This window comes from Rousettus aegyptiacus, unplaced genomic scaffold (genome assembly GCF_014176215.1).
Source record: "Rousettus aegyptiacus isolate mRouAeg1 unplaced genomic scaffold, mRouAeg1.p scaffold_m13_p_16, whole genome shotgun sequence".
NCBI classification, from domain to species: domain Eukaryota; kingdom Metazoa; phylum Chordata; class Mammalia; order Chiroptera; family Pteropodidae; genus Rousettus; species Rousettus aegyptiacus.
The window spans coordinates 9,037,017-9,056,140 of record NW_023416291.1 but is presented as its reverse complement, the minus strand read 5'-3'; the positions used below and the strand labels follow the sequence as shown (position 1 = coordinate 9,056,140).

The 19,124-nt window shown below is 36.2% G+C and overlaps 1 long non-coding RNA gene across 1 annotated transcript; it reads left to right on the top strand.

Moving 5' to 3' along the window:
* The first annotated feature begins 443 nt into the window (after positions 1–443).
* Positions 444–10,447, top strand: LOC107516240. Its single transcript, XR_004954849.1, has 4 exons — positions 444–544; positions 1,311–1,388; positions 9,557–9,677; positions 10,097–10,447. It is a non-coding gene; the product is annotated as an uncharacterized LOC107516240 (long non-coding RNA).
* Positions 10,448–19,124: the final 8,677 nt, after the last annotated feature.

The following is a 19,124-nucleotide window of genomic DNA, read 5'->3' as shown; positions in this document are numbered from 1 at the left end:
AGACATTTCTGTTTACATTCAGTACAAAAATTATTTTAATTGAAATTTCCACAGTTCGTTATTATCTCAAGAATATTGCCATAAGTAATCATATACATTTAACAAAATGAGCCTATAAAAATGCAGATTTCATAAATCTCCTCATGTTCTTTATTCATAAAATACTAAAATATGTAAATACAAACCCATACAAAACACAGAGTTAACAGGTAGTGATTTTCACATTTGAATAGAACACTATTTTCACCTTAAAATAAAAATGTGAAAAATTGCAAGCTCATATATGACGTAGAACTTCAGATCTTTTACATTGAACTATGACAGTGTCGAATAAGCCAAAAATATCTGTCAATTACCTTTCTTTGAAATATGTATTGCATAAGGGAATAAAAGCATTACTAACATTGAATAAAATTTCTATCCAGAATTCCATGAGGCAGAGAGACACAATTCCACTCAGTCAATAAATTATGATACAGAAGAGACAAAGAATATGTCAATCATCAGGAAGATGCAACTGAACAGAATCTGTTAATAAACCAAGGTAACTGCTTTGCTTTTCAATTTGTGCTCCCAATCGTGTCATTAAAGGATTGCATTTCATCTTTGCTCCATGGGACTTCAGAGAGTGATTTTATGTTTCTCTACACTGTCCTATGATATGATAAAATTAAAAGTATCACGAAACATTTACTCAAATTTCCATCAGATGAGTGAGAGGCCGAGCAGGTTCTCTCAGCCTTATTTATTAATAGTGAAATCAAGAAACAAATTCTAATACCTCGGTGAAAGTCACATGGCTAGGGAATGAAGTGCTAAGACTAGAGCCCCAATGTTTGTCTTGTGATCTTTAAGAAAAAAAAAAAATCTCTTAAATTACAAATGTTATAACAGCAGCTAACATTGCAGAGTGCTTACTTAATGGCAATCCTCAAAGTGCCCTAAGCCATTTACATTTGCTAAGTCATCTCCATCTCACTGCAAATGATACAACTGAGGGACAGAGGTGTGCACTGTCGGCACGTGCTACATCCGACATGGGGGTAGCATCTAAAGGGCCATTGGGGTAAAAAATAATGACAAGGTCAAAACACTCTTAACAGACCATAAATTCCAACATGATAAAACATTAGAAGGTTGCAAGTAATGTTAATGGAAAATTAAACAATAATATAAGGTAATGCAACAACATCTAACTTCTGAAAAAAATTTCCATTCATGCTTTGAGTAGAAAAAATATTTGGTTTTTAGTTTCTCTGTTCTTGTCACCCTTTCCGCCTATCCCTGCTTTTTTTCTTCTCTTTTTATAGGCCTTTTAAAACTGCGAGAGCCAAGGACGCAAACCGTTATCCCAAATTCATGGCTTATTCCAAATAAGACTTTAATAAGTGAGTAAAATTCGGTTTTGAATATACTAATTGGGCATTGTTTAAGTCACAATTTCATTGATGCATTTATTAAGTAGCTATTTATTCATGGCATTTTGCTAGACACAATCAGCTCGAGTATACGATATGTGGGCTTTCCTCTAACAAAGCCTATTAAATCCAAGTGTGATTTTTAGCTATCACCTCTGCATTTATTTAAGTCTGTGGTCATTTCCTATTCCACTCTGAATCCCTATTTCCCTTATTTTTTCTCCGTAAATGTTTAGTGATTTCTTTTTCTGATGTTCCATCAAGGATAATGTATCCAAACACATATTATTCCCTATGACTTGATTCGTTTTTGTGGAGAGGGATCATAAAAGATTTAGTGTTTCACTCAGATGGTTACTTTTTGAAAATATTTATCAAAAAGTAAAAGCTTCATCAAAGATAGAATCCCAAGACTGGGTGAGAGGGTTTTTTGTTTGTTTTAAAGTGACGGTGTACATTAAATCTAAAGCAGTGTCCTGGAGAACAACTCAGAAAAATCAGATAAGACAAAAGTAACTTAATAAGTTGATTATTTGTCAGAGATAATAAACATTAATATGGAAAATACAAATAAAATATTCATAAATAACATGCAGGATTTTAAATTCCAAGTGTATCTCAATTATAAGGAAATTTTTCAAAAACATGCATTTGTTAATATATAAATTAATCCTTATGAAGTAAAATATTATTTTTACAAAATAATGATCTCCTATTGGATGTAACAATTTAAATAAATAAAATAAAACATTATTATTGAAACAGCTATCAGAAATTTAAGATGTTACTTTAAAATATGTAAAAGTAAATTGATTTTGATAGATTAAGTTCATTGTAATGTAATTTTTTAAATATGAGTTTTTAAAATAGCTTGTATATTAAGAAGGAAAATTTTTAAATCAAAGATATTATTCTACATTAATAAAAAGGAAAACAATTCCTACAATATTTTCGAAGTAGCATATGGACACCCAAGTTTGTTTTGTTTTATTTTGATTTTGAATATCATTATGTTCTGTTTAGTTTTTGAGCATGTACTTGGACAAGACTTTTGTAGTGCAAATCCTCACTTTTTGCTACGGAATCCTCTTTCTGTGTAATTTCATGTTTCTGTGAAATCTACTTTGCTACACGGGTCATGTGATCCAACAGGTTCAAAGGTGCTACAGAGAGAGGGATTTTGTATGTATGAGCTTCTGCCTACCTATAACAGAAAAACCTCAGGGAGAAATCCTTAGGATTTTGGAGCAAAGCCAAGATTGTAAGTATTGTATACATTCAAAGAGTACAGATGGTTAGAATTTCATGAACTGGCATATTGTATGACATATATTTCTATCCCAGGCTAATTAACAACTCCTCACTAAAACTATATGTCTAAGCATATGGACAGCTTGGCTCCAAGCCTGTCTGATTAAATATTTTTTTCAGAGGCAAATATAGAATAGTGATCACATAGAAGAAAGAGCTGATCACAGGTTATCGCTAAGAGCCCTTCTTCTTCTCTGAGCTTTACCAAAATTTTGCTTTTGAAGAAATAGTTGACTTTCATAGCTAAAAAGGGATGTGTGTGTTACGAACTATTGAGTCAGCTTCGACTTCTGGTGACCCTATGAATGTGTGATGTCCACAAGGTCCCGTCTTCAACAGCTCTGCTCGCCTCCTAGAGATTCTTTTCTGTGGCTTCTTTTATGGAGTCGATGCATCTCATATTTGGCCTTCCTCTTTCCTGCTGCCTTTTATTTCCTCCAGCGTTATTGTCGTTGCCAAAGAACCCCGCTTTCTCACAATGTGTCTGAGGTAGGACAGATTCGGTTTTGCTGTTTGTGCCTTCAGAGCTCTTTCAGACTTAATTTGCTCTAAGATCCTCTTGTTCGTCTTTCTGATGGTCCAGGGTATCCATAAGGTTCTCCTCCAATATCATATTTAAAATGAGATATATATATTTTTTTCCTATCCGCCTTCTTCACTGTCCGACTTTCTCATCTGTACATAGTAATTGGGAAGATGAGGGTATGGGTGACCTGAGTGTTGCTTTCTAATGACATCTTTACTCTTGGTGATTTTTCCTAATTCTTACATTGCTGCCCTCTTGAGTCTCAGCCTAAAAGGGATACGTAGCCAACAGTGCAGAATCCGAAGCCACTTCAGTAAGTTCCAGGAATCCAGGGGAAGGAAATATTCTGGTTATATGAGGGCCGCTCAGCTGGCATCTGGTTCTCTCCGAAGGCAGTACTGAAGCCAGGGGTTAGAATCCGGTTTTGGAAAACATGGTGGGAGCTTATGTTCTGGTGCCGGCATTTGCTCTCACTACAGACACTCTACCTGCCTGTCTGAGTCTAGCATTCGCCCAGGGGTCAGCTGCGCTCTGGGAATTCTTTGTCCTTTCACTTAACTAGATACAGCAACATCTAGAGATAAGAACTAAATGTTCACCTATCAGGTGAAACTAAGTAAAAGCTTCACCTATTAAACTGTTTTACTTGGCACAAACCAGAGAGTTTGAGTAATAGAGAAATATTTTAAAGACATCCAAATTTCATTTTCTTGAAGAGAGGTGATCTGTCTAGACCCCACTGCCCACAATCTGAACTTAAATCTGGTTCCTCTCACCGCTCTTGCTGGAGTTGATTTCATTTTGTTCTATGACTCTCCTTAGTGATACAAGCATGATTGTGGCCTTACCACAAAAATGAACATCGCGTGATTTACCAAACGTATCCCTGGCAGTTTCTGTTTTATAGATCTGCTTAGTAATTACTGGCTACACACTCATGAGCAAAAGCTCCACTTTTGCTGGCATCTTAATGCCACTCCTCGTTCCCCTTACTCTCCACTAAGTCAGGGCTCTTCAGATTATGGTCTGCATCCATAAGATGTGAAGTCAATTTAGTTGGTCACCATATAGATTTGAAGTCATAAAAGAGAAAATACAAGGATGAAACACAGAGCTGAAATACTGTTTCCTTAGATATTTTGTAAGAGCGTGTCTCTGTTCTGGATTGTGATATAAAATCTCTTCCTTATTATGAATATAAGTGGAAAAAAAAGTTTTAAAGTTACTAACCTTGAGTCTCAGCAATCTATCTGCTTTTCTTATTCTCTAAAACATTTTTGATCAATTTTCAGTGAAAATCCCTCATTCTATCACCCACTCTATTCTGAATCAGTCACGGTAGGATTTGGTGCAATTTGCAATGCTTCCTAATACTTTTGTCGAACAGTGATCCCCGGCTTCCAGTGAGGAAAGAAAAACACAAAAATATGTCTTGGTCCCTGCTGCTTCTTAATCACAGAAAATAAAGTTCTCGTTTGCTTCATTATTAATTTTTCTTTTGAGAAGTAAGATGGGGAGGGGTTACAAGCACTCTCCACAAGCAACTTTTTCCCAGTAGTATCTACTTGAAGATTTTCCCTGTGGGATTTTCCTAAGAAATGCCCACATTAAGTGCAATACTAAATTTTGCTTAAAAACTTAATACTTTCAATACTTGATGTTCGCCCATTGGTTGCAGACAAATAAGAGTATAAAATATTCTACCTCTTCCACCCCAACCCCCTGCAAGCAGATATTGTGAGAAAAAAGTGGGACAGACAAGAGCTTGGAAGAGGCATAAAACCCATTTGGTTTTGGAGACATGGCAAAGCAGGCAAACAGAAATACAAGGTGAGATCGTGTCAACAAATTAAAGTGGAAAAATGCAGTCCTGACCGTGACTGCAAGGTCAATGACATTCTTCCAAGAACACATATATGAGCTGAGTCTAATGCAGATCCACCATTGAAAATTATGCTCTCAGAACAGTCTATAGACAGATACCAATAAGTGCAATGCTTAATTTTCCAATTGAATCTATATGCTTATTTTCATGTGATGTTTTACACCAGAATAACAAAATAGAGAAAAAAAGATACTAAGAGAAATGTAATATGCACTCACGATTACCTTTACTATACATTCCCCATTTAGAAATCTATTTAATCTAACAGGTATCATTAGTTTAAAATAAGCTTATGCAGCTATAAATTGCATATCAATTTCACATCACATTTTTTTCCTGCTCGGCTAAAAAAAAAAGGCAAACAGAAACAGTGAAAAGAGGACTAGGGAAAAAAAATATGAGAGAGAAATCTCTCTGGTATTTTGTCAGCTTGGCATTCAGTAATCCTTAGGGAAAACTTGACTTCTGAATTCAACTTAATAGAAAAGCCCCTATGAACCCTGTCATGGGGATAACTATTACAGAATTTGACACAAGCATAGACAAGTGGGATCATTGCAGCAGAAAATTCTATAGCAATAAACCAATTTTTTTTTTTTTTTGACACAAGAAATCTAAGTTTGGTGATTATCAATTAAGCAGCTGGAAAAAGCTGATGGGCCAGTAAGCTTGGAGCATAATACTTCCCGTGAGGGGAGGGGCTGGGAAACTACTTCCATCCTTCATGAACAATTTGCATCCTATATAACAGCAATCATTTAATTAGGTTACTCAAATTACTATTTCAGCTTACTGGAATAATAATTTGTGAGATAAAATAAATAATGAGTTGGAAAAAAAAACAGCATATTTTGCATATTTAAAAGCATGCTGTTATAGGTGGATGATGTATTATAAAACAATAAACAGTGAAAAAACTCTTTACAATCTTTTTATTCAATGTTAAAGGTAGAAATAATGCACATAGAACCTAGAGACTGGTTCTAATAATTCTTTTAAATATGAGGAAGTTAAGATAGTGAAAATATTGATCTGTGATCCAAACAGGCAATGATCAAACTGTCAATTCCCCTAAAACCTAAGAGTAGGAAATAACATCTCGCTGAGATCTATGTGAAGAAAATAAATTGCTTACATGTAAGAAAGAAAATCTACCTAATTTTTCACATGATAGGCAATTTTAAAGCAAATTTCTAGAATAAAAGTCTTACGCTTGCTTGTTAAGAATTAAAAGGTAGGAGACTTGACGTACAAGCTAATGAGTGAGTCAGCCCCAGAATCATGGAGACTGGCAGACAACGTGAGACAGCCAGGTCAAAGGAAACAAGGTTTTATTATTCACAACATCAGTAACCTTAAAACCAGCAGTTTCTTAAAAGGGCACCTATTTTCTAAGCCCAGTGTCCACAGAGTGAAACCAAAATTGCCAAGTGACACCTGTGCACACAGTAGGTTGCGACTCAGGAGAGGGGCTTTAAGCAAGTCTGTCGGCCCATTGCTTCGAAGGGAGGGAGACACGATTTCGAAGCTGTTCGACACTGCGCACATCATGGAAACGATAAGGGGGGAAAGTCCGTCCACTTCTACTCACAAGGCGCGCAGAGCCAAGAGGGCCCATGGGGAATTGTTGCCCAACACGCGCGTTGTGTTCTCTACTGCACTGTGTGTGTTGCATAAAGAGTAGAAAAAAGTTTGGCTTCTCAATAGTTCCGTTTCTAAAAATTCACCTTTTTTTTTAACTTTATCTTTTACTATGCTGGTAGTCCTCACCCTTTTTTGTTATCACTCTTCCCCAAAGGTACCTGTTAAAATATTTCTTGTTAATACACTCTCATTAAGTTTTAACATCACTGATATGCTGTATATCTGTCTATGTATTGATGTATATTTGTTCTTTCTACGTGAAAAGAGTAGGATTTTTTACACCTTGAGAAACAAGTTTGCCTCCTCAAGAATGCATCTGTTGCGCTAATAAAAATCACTGCTTAAATTGTGTTACAATAATACAAATTAATGATGAAAACTTTAGGAAATTTCTATCCAATTCTTTATAAATTCTAATTGTTAACCAAACAATTTTATAACTTATTTATGATAAATTTCTATAAAAGTAATAAAGAAAATATATTATTTCACCGAATCCTAACAATAACTGTTTCAGTTAGAAAATATTTTTGTCTTTATTATTTAACAGATAGGGAAACAAGTCCAGACAATTTCTACATTTTCCAAGTCTCCATCCCTATTAAGTAGGCAGATAAGAGTTAAGGTCAAACCGAGAGGCTGGGCCAGTTCCCACAATCCCTAAATTCTGTAATTGGTCACCCAAATGCAAAATCTTCATTAGATTTTTTTAATACCCCAAATCTCAGTCTCATAGAGCTTCTAATAGACATGAAAATTATTATATTTATGCAACAATTATTTTATGGTACCTAAAAAGAAGTAAAAAGCTGTAAAAAGTAAGAATAGAAGTCAAACAAGATTCAATATTCACCGGCTTTAATATCAAACTATTTTTAAGTGATTTAACAAGGTATGTTATAGCTGAGTTCTTTCTGTCCCTTAAAAGGGAACTCGGCCATTGGTACATCTTTCTCAAAAGACTTCACCTCTCTTTGCAAAAAGTGGCATCATTTCTTAAACAGTATTTGCTCTGTGTGCTTCTTAACATTAAAACGTTATCGAGAATAAATTCTGAATAAATGGTACTATACATCATGAGAAAGACAGCAGTCTTTTAAAATCTTTCATAGTTTTTAAACTAAATTCAACACTTCACAATTTATATACATTTTCCAAAGCCTTTCATGTCTTTGTTCAGAAAGATTAACACATTAAAAAAATAGCCAACATGACATTTAGACCTTAGCAATAATGCATCTACTCATAATTACCTGAACACTGTATTATTGAGACATTATTATATGAGACATTATTATATTATACATTATAGGAGAGCTTTTCTCTCTCCTACCTCAGATGTGCAAACATTTTCCACATATTTCTAATAATGGCTGTTTACTTTTTTCCTCCAAACTTGATTTTTGTGGGGTATTTTTTTTAGAGAAATGAGAGAAGAGGCATAAAAGAAACAGTTTAAACAAAGAATCAGCATAGGAAAAGATGAAAAAGCCATGGAGAAAAATCTGACAGGAGCTACTGTTAAAAAATGTCTAAGCTGTCAGAGCTGACAGCGCTGAGAATCCCCACAGAGCGCCGGATCCTCAGGAATGTCTAATAAAGGTGAGGTGTCGGCTGTATCAGGACTGTCGGGCTTTTCCCCACAGCAATAAGTCTGCTTAATGTACCTTTTTAAAAGTGTGCATTAGCTTTCTGTTCCTAAATTGTGAAAGGTATTAGACCCATAAAATAAGGTATACAGTGCCTATGTACAGGGAGAGAATACAAATAAAATAAATACTATAAATACTACTTTACTCATCTCTAAGCTGAAGAAATAAAATATCACTGATGTCTTTGAAGTCTTTTATGTTTACCAGACCCTGACAAAGTCACATGTCAGGAAGATTACGGTAGCAAAAGAGTCATCCCATTTGCCGAGCGAACTCTAATTCTATGATTTACTTAAAAATCTCAGGGCCACAGGTTTGGAATTGGAGTAAGCTAGGAAAAATAAATCTTTAAATTGTATGACAAACCCTTTGATAGATGGAAGGCAATAATTCCATAAACCAGGAGATAGAGACTATAAAACAACATGGAGTTACCATGTCATTGGACCATACTTTGGATATAAAACGTATATCTTAAGTGAAAGAGATATGAATGCTATTTCCTACAGGCATAGCTCATGACACCATGTTTAGTAAAAGAAGGAGTTGCAGGTAATGAGTCACCTGCTTCAAAGTAAGGAACACGGTCAACAGCCTAAGACTGCTGAGGGTGCCCCCCCAAACAGCATTGGATGACAGAAACGTTAAACGAGTTGTCCTGTGGAGATAATAAATGTTTCAACTTCACAGATTGTTTGAGAGACACTGATAGAAGACGGAAAGGTACAGAAACAAGAGTTGTGCAAGTTTACCCTGTTCTGTAAAAAGAGAAAAACTTACTCTATAAAAAACAAAACAAAACAAAACATTATGCCCAAGTCATTAAGTATACTGTAGAAGAATGTAGTGTTTTTGAACATGGAAATAGATGTACACACAAACGAAAGAGGAGAAGATGATGTGAAGATGGAGGCAGAGATCGAGGTGATGTAGCTACAGGCCAAGGGGTCCCCGAAGTTGAAAAAGAGGCGAGGATGTATGCTCCCCTAGACATCCGGAGCAAGTGTGGTTCGGCCTTCGCCTTGGTTTGGGCCCATCAATACTGACTTTGGACTCCAGATCCAAAGGAAATAGGTTTTTGTTATTTTCAAGCCACCCAATTTCTGGTCATTTGTTGCAGCAGCCACAAGAAGCTAAAGGACATTTTGGAATTGAGTACGGAAAAGAACAATGGCAGAGAGACGTGCAGGCTCCATCCGATGCAGATTTAGGATACAGAACACTGCCGATTGGAGAACTGGGTAAAAGCATTTATTATTTTTTTCCCCCTCTAATACTATGTTAATTTGTCCCATAGAAACTAAGAGTCAAAAGCCAATTGATACATTTCCGAGTATATCATTCATTCTGATAGGCACATTCTGTCAGATATCACAGAGATTCCACAGAAGTAGTGGGTCTGTGGCTAAAATTTCATAGGTCGAAACCCAGTTCTCTTGTCCATTCTGACAAGGGCAAGATTTTGAAGCTTCATCGCTACAGAAGTATTTCATAGACAGTTACCAAAAAGTCAAGAGTTCTTACCATTGCCAATGATACTTCACATAGAGAGGGGTAGTAACAAACACCCAGTTCGCATGTGTGATGGGAAGGAGTGAATTGGCTGGGAAGCACTTCACATTATCAGGTGGAAAGATTGCTTGTCTTGTGATTTGCCCAGATGGAATAATTCGAGAAGCCAAAACAGACTGGCTAATACGTGACCTTGAGCGATGAACCACTCACGGGAACCACATGCGCTGGGAAACGGGGCAACATCAGAGTGGTCGAACTGAGACACTGGCCGAAGCTGCTTGGACAGGGGAAGAGTTGCTGGAGGACTGTAGAAGTCACACTGCACCATCCCAAAGGCCACCTACCAAAACCTGTAAGTTTCCACTTGTTCCATCCTTCAGATCTGAAGTCTCCTCTTGGTCAAATATGAGCAAGAACATGTTTTGACATTCGATAGGCTAAGCCTAATTCCCCTTCTAGAAAATCTTGGTATAAAGCAAAGTTTACATGCATATTTGAACACATCCTAACATAGACTCTGATTTATATCCTTAATTTTTAAGACTGCCATATTTGTGTATTATGTCTTGCTCTAACTTTGTTTTTATAATAATGAAGTTTCTACATTTCCTAAAATGACAAACTTATTTCAGAGTGATACTTAGTCAGTGATTTACTCAACAGATATTTAATAGGTAACTTCTTTTGGGCAAGCACTCCTGGAGCTGAGATATTCTACCATATCTTTGAAAAACAGACAAAAATTATACAAATAACAGATAGATAACCTGATGTGGATAAGGCTACGGAGGAAAAGGAAGTAGGTAAGAGCAAGTAGGATTGCTCTTTTTAAGAAAAGTGCAAAGGAAACTTCTCAGGAAGGTGACGTTTGACTTCATCCCTGAAGGAAATGAACTAGTTAGCTTTGCTGAGGGGAGTGTGTTGGTTAGGAAGGTCCAGTTCAATGGACCCCTTGTGAAAAAGCACAGGGTTTGAAGGGTCTGCAGTGGGTCAGGATGGCTGGATCAGAGTGAGTAAGTGTTGAGAGGCAGCAGATGAAGTTGGGGCTGCAAGAGGCTTTGCTTCTAAAGAGGTTCTCTAGGCGAGTATTGAGGCAGAGGAATGACATGATGGAGCCACAGAAGGTAACAGCATTCTCTCCGTCAGGTCAGATCTAGAACTACAATATAAATGCAAAATACGCTCCCCGCGTCACCCACTTGTTCACTCTGGGGAACATTTCATAAAAACAACCATTCTCCCCCACCCCATCATTTTTGCTTATTTATACTTTATGAAATATTTAGTTCATGCTTCACGTACTGATACTTCTCGTTAAATGAATATAGTGCAACCAAGGTGTGCTATTTTGGTGCCAACATTTCAGTATAAAGTGAGCATTTTAATACCATTTTACAGTAATTCACCTGTATATCTGGGGTAAAACTCTGTCAATACATGTGCTTGTTGTTAGTTAATACCTAAACACTAAAACTATTTAAATTTTCTTTGGTTTCATAAAACAAATGAAACTGTACTGAAGGTTTGATTATTATATAATAAAATAAGAGAAAAAATATATTTTCTTATCATTAAATATTCACTCAATAGTTTTTGCTGTCCTGGCATACATCATGTGTTGATATAAATTATGTGGTAACAAAGAAATGAGGCAATAAAAGTCCCAAACTAATTTGATTGATAAATGATCATATTTTTCTTCAAAAGAGAGAAATCATAAAGAACGATCAGGCCGTTCATGTATTTTGCATAGAAATTAACCTCGTTTGAAGTTCTAATTCATTTTAATATTTTGTAAGATATATTTGGCGTAAATAAAGTTTTCTATCAGAACAAATCCCCAGGCCAAAATAAAACCCAGTGTTCACTTGTCAGGAACACATCCATTCTTATGAGAAAAAAAACTGCTGAATTTCCAATGTGCTTGATTGTACTATTTTCAGATCACACATTGACAAGCATTTTGCCCTGAAGATGGTATGGTCAAGCCTGTTTAAAATTCATAGATATTTTTCTCCTTACCAAGATGAAGAGCTCAGCATTGAACATTTTATGTAGGCTAAAGCATCCCTCTGCAAATTTTAAATGTTTCTGGCACACTTCTTATCATGCAACCTGAACAATTTTGACAACATTTCTCCACTTACCAGAATCTCATTACTACTGACCGAGAGGTACCATTTAATTTAAGGTTTGCAGACAATGTTGTTCTCTCGCACTTTCCCGTGCACTTTTTGTGAACTTGCACTTTCCCTGTAAACTGATGGAGTGGGAATCATCGATTTCAAGTTAATCTTTTATACTTCCCTATAAATATGTGCATTATAAGATATTGATCTAGAGTATTGGTCTTTGAGTATTCAAATTGGATCATTATAAAGTTTAAGTTTTTCATTATATAGATAATGTTGTTTTCCAAACTTATTAGTGTAAATTCTTGTTTTAACATGGAAAATGCAGTGTAGGAAGTATAGTTTGGCTGGTTTTGGGGACCCCAAGCAAAGGCAGACCCTTGTTCATTTATAACGGAAGAGAAGGTCAATCCGTTTAGGTACAATAAAACTTGGGATTTTTTGAAAATTATTGTAGTTTATGATTAAAACTTTTGGTTCACGCTCTAGAAATAGAACTGTCTAGTTCGCTTTATATATTTAAGTTTTATTAATAAGCATACACAAAAATATCTGCTAAAAGTTTGTACAACAGATAATGACAGTGATTTTTTTCTTTCCAACTGTAAAGAAAAAGGTCAGTGTGGTTTGTAGAACAGATCAAAACTGAAATATTTATGTGTTTAACCAGAATGAATGAAGCATCCAGGGTGGACCTGTGACAGTTTCAGTGATTATGTTGCTACTAAGTGAGCAGCACATTGTGCCAGGTAGAATGAAGTCTTTACCTTCCAAATTGTTAAATTCTTCGAGTAAAGCCAAAACTTCTATTTTAAGATAAAATTAAAATCATTGTGTTTTCTATCATTGTATAAGAAATGACTACAAAATATAGTGCCTTAAACACTACTCATTTGTTAGTTCACAGTTCTGTAAATCAGAAGCAAGTTGACTCATCAAGCATCTCTGTTTCTAGCCTCATTCAGCGATATCAAGGTGCTGATCAGACTGGACCCTTATCTGGAGGTTCTGGGGAAGAATCTGCTAGAAAGTGCATTTATGTTTTTGCGAGAATGCATTTCCTTGTGGTTGTAATACGCAGTTCCCGCTTCCCAGCTCAGGATGACACATGCCCAGAGGTCACCACATCCGTCATCTGTGAGTGAGCAGTTGGTTCAACTCCTTCACACACTTGGAATCTCTCTGACTTGCCCTTCCTGTACCAGCCAGAGAAAAGTAAGATGTTTAACATTCCTTATAGAGAGTCCATTGATTAGATTGTGCCCACCCAGATAATCAATCTCCTTATTGATTAACTAGAAGTTAACTGATTAGTGAACCTAATTACATCTGAAAAATTCCTCACATCAGGAAAACCTCTTCTGCTATTAAAGTAACTTACAATCATGGTTATGATATCTATGCATAAAATTTCAGTCTTGGGGTTTAGGTAGGAAATCCTGGGAGGTGGGTGTTATCTTAAAATTTAAAATTTTCTTTCCTTTTTTTCTTTCTTCTTTTTTTTCTTTTTTTTTTGGTGGGACGCGAAGCTATGATTTAGACCTCGGAGAGAGCAGAGTGTGTGCCCTCATCTCACCTGTATCTTACTCCTTCTAGAGATGCTCTGTTATCTGCTCCCATCTCTCTCTGATCTTAAATTGTTTTCGTCCAACCTCATTCTCTCTTTACAACTCTGCCTGTTTGCTTTGCTATTTCATTCGTGAGTTTACAATCTTTAAATCTTTGAAAGCTCAGTGACCACTTATGTTTCTTAAGTATAACTCCCCCGTACCCCCACTCCCGCCAATCAATTGTTACCTTGTGCTATGCTCTACAAAGAGCTGTCTGCCTGGACTTTTGGAAATTCTGGAAATGGCTATGGCCTCTTTCTTTTGTCTCTCAGCGTTCTTTCTACAAAAGGAACAATTATTTGATTTGTGTTTTCTGCCCTCTTGGTTATTTCTCCTTTTGGAGCAAGTAAGAGTTTTAAATTGTACTTGCATTTTGATATAAACGGTCACTTCTAATTTAAGACTTAAGTGAAAATAGATTCCTTTCTCCCCCAACCTCCTACACCCTTCATCATCTGTAGGTACCCTCGTCTATTACTTCACAGAAAAAGAAAAAAAAAATTCCATCAGTTTGGAAAGTCATCAGCTTGCTCTCAAAAAGTCTCTTGGTCTCTCTCTATACTCTTTACTTATTACGAATGGATTTCATGTGCCAAGAACTGTTTTAGTCCATGGGCATAAGAAGGTGGCCAAAAATATAACCTCTCACTGCTTCAAGGGTTGAAGAAGACAGCAGGCAATAAATTAACTCTCTGTGTATGTCAGGTTTGATAAGTACATGGAGAAAAGAGATAAAGTAAGAAGAGGAAGAGAAAGTAATATTGTGGTGGGATGAAGAAGGTTTGTTTCTTAAATCTGGTGCACAGGGACTTGAGGGAAGACTCCAAGGTGATGAGGAGGTGAATAGTCAAGCTTTATGGGGAGAGGCTGCAGCCAAGGACAGCAAATCGAGGCCCCACACATGCACAGACAGGCATCTGATGTAACCGAGGAAACGTTTGGAGGTCACGGGGCTACGGCAGAGTGTTGTTGGGTAGAAGAACGTCCAAACCCGCAGAAAATTGTTATGAGTTTATCTGAGGCTAACTAACTGATTACATATGCTGGAGAGCAAGACCTCAAACACCCTGAAGTGCATTTGACACTTTTGTGCATTCGAAATTAAGGAGGGGACATAAGGGAGATGACAAGGAGGTGCGGAAAAAGCAAGGCGGGGTTGGATTACAGGATAGTTAACAAGGTTCTGTGCGAGATTGAGAGTGGTTACAGTTTATTTCACAGGTGTGTGAATCTAGATGCACAGAAACGATGGATAGAGCTTGCTTAAAGCAAAGACAAACCTTTTACTTAAATGCCTAGGGCCTGACCACCCACCATGACCCGCCCAGTCAGGAATTTATGATCAGATCACCCTGTGAGGTCTCTTTTCATAGAACCTTTTTTTTTTTTTTTCATCCACAATGTGAAGAAGGATAAAGAGAGTGAGAGCTGCCCCGATTGCTCATCGACTTGTATGACACAGTAAAGACTTTAGCTTTGAATTCTGAGTGAAATAGGAAGTCACTGGAAGATTTCGATCAGAAGATAAGACGGCCTGATATCATTTTTCAAGCATCACTCTGGGTGCTCTCTTGAAAACACACTGTAAGAGGCAAAGGACAGAGCAGAGAGCCGTGGGGCACCACAGCAATCACTCAGGCAATGGGCCGGTCCATATCGCCATCGCATTTTTGGTATAAAATCTGGAAAAATCATTGTAACCTGAGCTTAAACTTTTCATTCAAAAGAGATAACTGGGAAATCTATGCAAATCTTTTATTTTTTAATAGCTCAGTGTTAAGTTTTATATTTCCAGATCGAATTACAAGAAATGGCACTGTAAGCTAATCAAAGCAGTGTGTATTGTATTTAAGCAGAAAGGCACATATAAAGTTTATCCTTGTTGAAGTAGATGAGCTCAATAGTGGTACTCTTGAAGATAGGAATACTTTATGATGGATGAGCATTGTCTGACTCTCCACATTTCTCTCATCGTTCAGACTCTTTCTTGAATACGAGTGAACACCGCATCCTCAATGCCAGTAACTTAGTTCAGGGCCACTGTGGTTCTTGGAAAGATCACTATTGAATGAGCAACCTAATTATTTTCCCTCCTGTCATCCATCCGTTACGAATGGTAGGAGTAATCCTTCTAAACTCTAAACTATTGTTCTATTTAAAATCTTTAAGAACCTACCTGGTCTTCTCATATAAAGTCTGAACCCCTTAAAGTTACATACAGAATTATACATGATCTGATCACCTTTCCTCTCTGTGGAAAATTTTGCAATCTTTTATAGATTATCCGATAGAACTTATTAAAATAAAGTAAATCAATTTATATGCTATTTTTCTGTTGAAGTATATAAGTACATGTCTGAAGCATATTAGGAATATTATAATAATTTCGGCTGGACCAAAATTATTGGTCCATATTTATATACATATGCAATTAAATATGTATTGATAATTACACATACTATTCTAATTCAGTAGATACATGATTATTTGTTTATACTACCTAGAATTACTTGTATAGCTCTTTATATTATAAAAGTACATATTTGTTTCAAATGGAATACTAAATGCATTAGAGAAAATACTAGATTAAAATTAAGTTCACTTTCAAGTATGCTGGGTTGAAAAATGTGTAAACTGAAAGCTGATCGCATTATTATTCAAGATAAAATGAACAATATGCATTGGACCCTTTTAGATCACATTTAGGGGGGTAGGTTACTGAGATAACAAATTGCCATCATTATGGGTTGGCTTCATCTATAAAGGAGTTCCACGCTGGGATTTGGAACACAGCTTTAAAATCGGGTGTGCTTTCTAATGCGTTGAAAACCACTGTGGGATTTATTTCTTCGGAGACATTGCTCATGTCTACACGAAGCAAACACAGCTGAGCCGACTCTGTTACAGAGCCTTGAAATAAATCGTTGTGACCCACATAACTTGCATCCCCTTTCAGAAATGTATATAATTTCTCAAGGGATCTATGAAATGCTACAGAGTGTCAAACAATATTATGTCCAGGCAATAAAGTCCATAGATTCACACACACACACACACACACACACACACACACACACACACACACATACAGACATTATGGGAAGGGAACATAGAGCATTTAAGGTCAATTTGGGGTGATGAGAATGTTGAGTTAAGTGGCTGTATGGGTCACATCTAATGTCACAGAACATGATTCTTTGCTGAAATGAGAATATTAGCCTGATTATCCTGGAATTTACAGAACATCATAAAGCTAGAGATCCAGGATTAAAACTTTGAAATCAGAACCATACTCATTAGCATATTATTCAATTTTGTGTATGTTGTGAGCAAAATTATTTTCCTCAAACTCATATTCAATATGCTAATTTTATAAGAAATCTATTCATAAAAAATTAATTATTTAGATACCATATTTCGAGTTATAACTGTATGAAATTATCTATTATCTTTTTTCTAATTGAAAACATTTTTAAATGCAGCACCTGGAAATGGGTCTTTTCTTTTTCATTCTCATCAATTATATTGAATTTGGCTGGTTATGCACATTTTTCATTATATATCACTATATTCTGTCTGTCCATCTATCTATCTTGCCTATATCTATATACATAGTCTACATAGATAGTCTAGCTACACAGATAGATACATAATATATATAGTCTATCTACTAAGATGCATAGATAAATGATAGATGATGATGGATAGATGAAAGATGATGACAGATAATAGATAGGTAGATAGATAGATAGATAGATAGATAGGTAGATAGATAGATAGATAGATAGATAGATAGATAGATAGATAGATAATAGACAGGATGAAGGGTGACTACAAAATTGTAATATGCTCACTTTCAGTTCTCTACATTCTTCAAGATGTCTCACTACCATATTGATATTCCGGGTTGCAGGAAGAAGGAAAAAGACGATAAGAAATGCATTTTTATTCCTTTTAAGTCAAGATCTGCCAAAGACTGATTGTTGGTCCCCATTGTTTAGGAGATAATTCTATGGCAAGAGAGTCTGGGGAATATAATCTTTATCTTTTATAAACATGTAAATAGCTAAACTCTAGAGTTTTATTGTTAAAGATGAAGAGAGATCGAACGGATATTTGGGACTATCTGGTGATCTCTGCACAGACTATACACACAGATTGATGAAAATATTATGTCAAATAATAATAATAATTGTGGCAAAATACTAAATATGGGACTATAAGAATTTAAGTAAAATGAACAGTGATCCGAAATCATTAAACTATTGCTTTTAATAATCAGTAGCTTACGTTATTTCTTTTCTTAACAATGATATTAGAAAGATATTGAGGTTGCCAGATATGGCATTAGTATCACTAAATATTTCACTCACATTTTTTTCCCCTTTTGTGTTTTGGGGAAATCCCTAGGTTAGCCCTTCCAGTGACCAACTTTCATCTTCAGCCTGCATCTGTTTTGTTATTCAATGAATTTATTAGCATGGTTTAAAAATTGGCATCATATGATTAAACGACCAACATTTATAGCACCTTGTTGTTTATTTTAGCTAACATAATACTTTTGAATCTTTCCCTAAATATTAATCTTATTTAGTTTAGAACTTTAATTTTGCTACCGATATTAACTGTCATAGCTAATATGATAAATTAATTCTCAAAAATTTAATTTTGTTGACTTGACTGTTGATTTTCCTAGAATGATTGTTCACCATATTTTTAAAATAGTCTAGTTTGGCTAGATTTGGAGATTAAAGTCCAGTTCCTTAGTTCAGTTGAGAGTCCCTGTTTGCATGATTGTCAGTGCTGAATCTGATTGCGGGTTTTTTGCCTTCGGCATGAGCAAGCACTAGAGTGGCTGCAAACTGCGAGTCTGGAAACAGGACCAAAGTATGATGCATTGGGCCCCATCAGACTTATCTAGTGCCACCATCTTTGCATCTGTGGAGACTCCCTTGATGGAGACATTTAGCTGGGGCTCGCCTCTGGTCTAGGGTTGCATGTTGAATTCTGCTACTACAAAATGGAGGTAAAGGGTCAGTGGTTCTCTCACCGTGTGATTTATTTCCCAGTAGAAGACTCTCAATTCTCTCAGTATGGAGTTTCAAACTCCGGGGCAGTTTCTCTACTTCAGGAGTATTGATGTTTTGGGTCAGATAATTCTGCTGTGGAGGGTTGTTCTGGAAATGATAAGTTGTTTAGCAGCATCCTTGGCCTCTACTGTCCGGCTGTCAGTAGAACCAGCACCCCAATCTTATGCCCAGTTATTACGACCAATAATGTCCATAGACATTGCCCAATGTCCTTCAGGAGCCAACGCAGGCCCAGTTGAAGACCACCGCTTTCGGATTATATAGGGGGAGGAGGGAGTTGCTCATGAAAGAAAACGAAACAAAAGCATTTTTTGTAGAAAGGCATGTTGTTACTCGGGTGC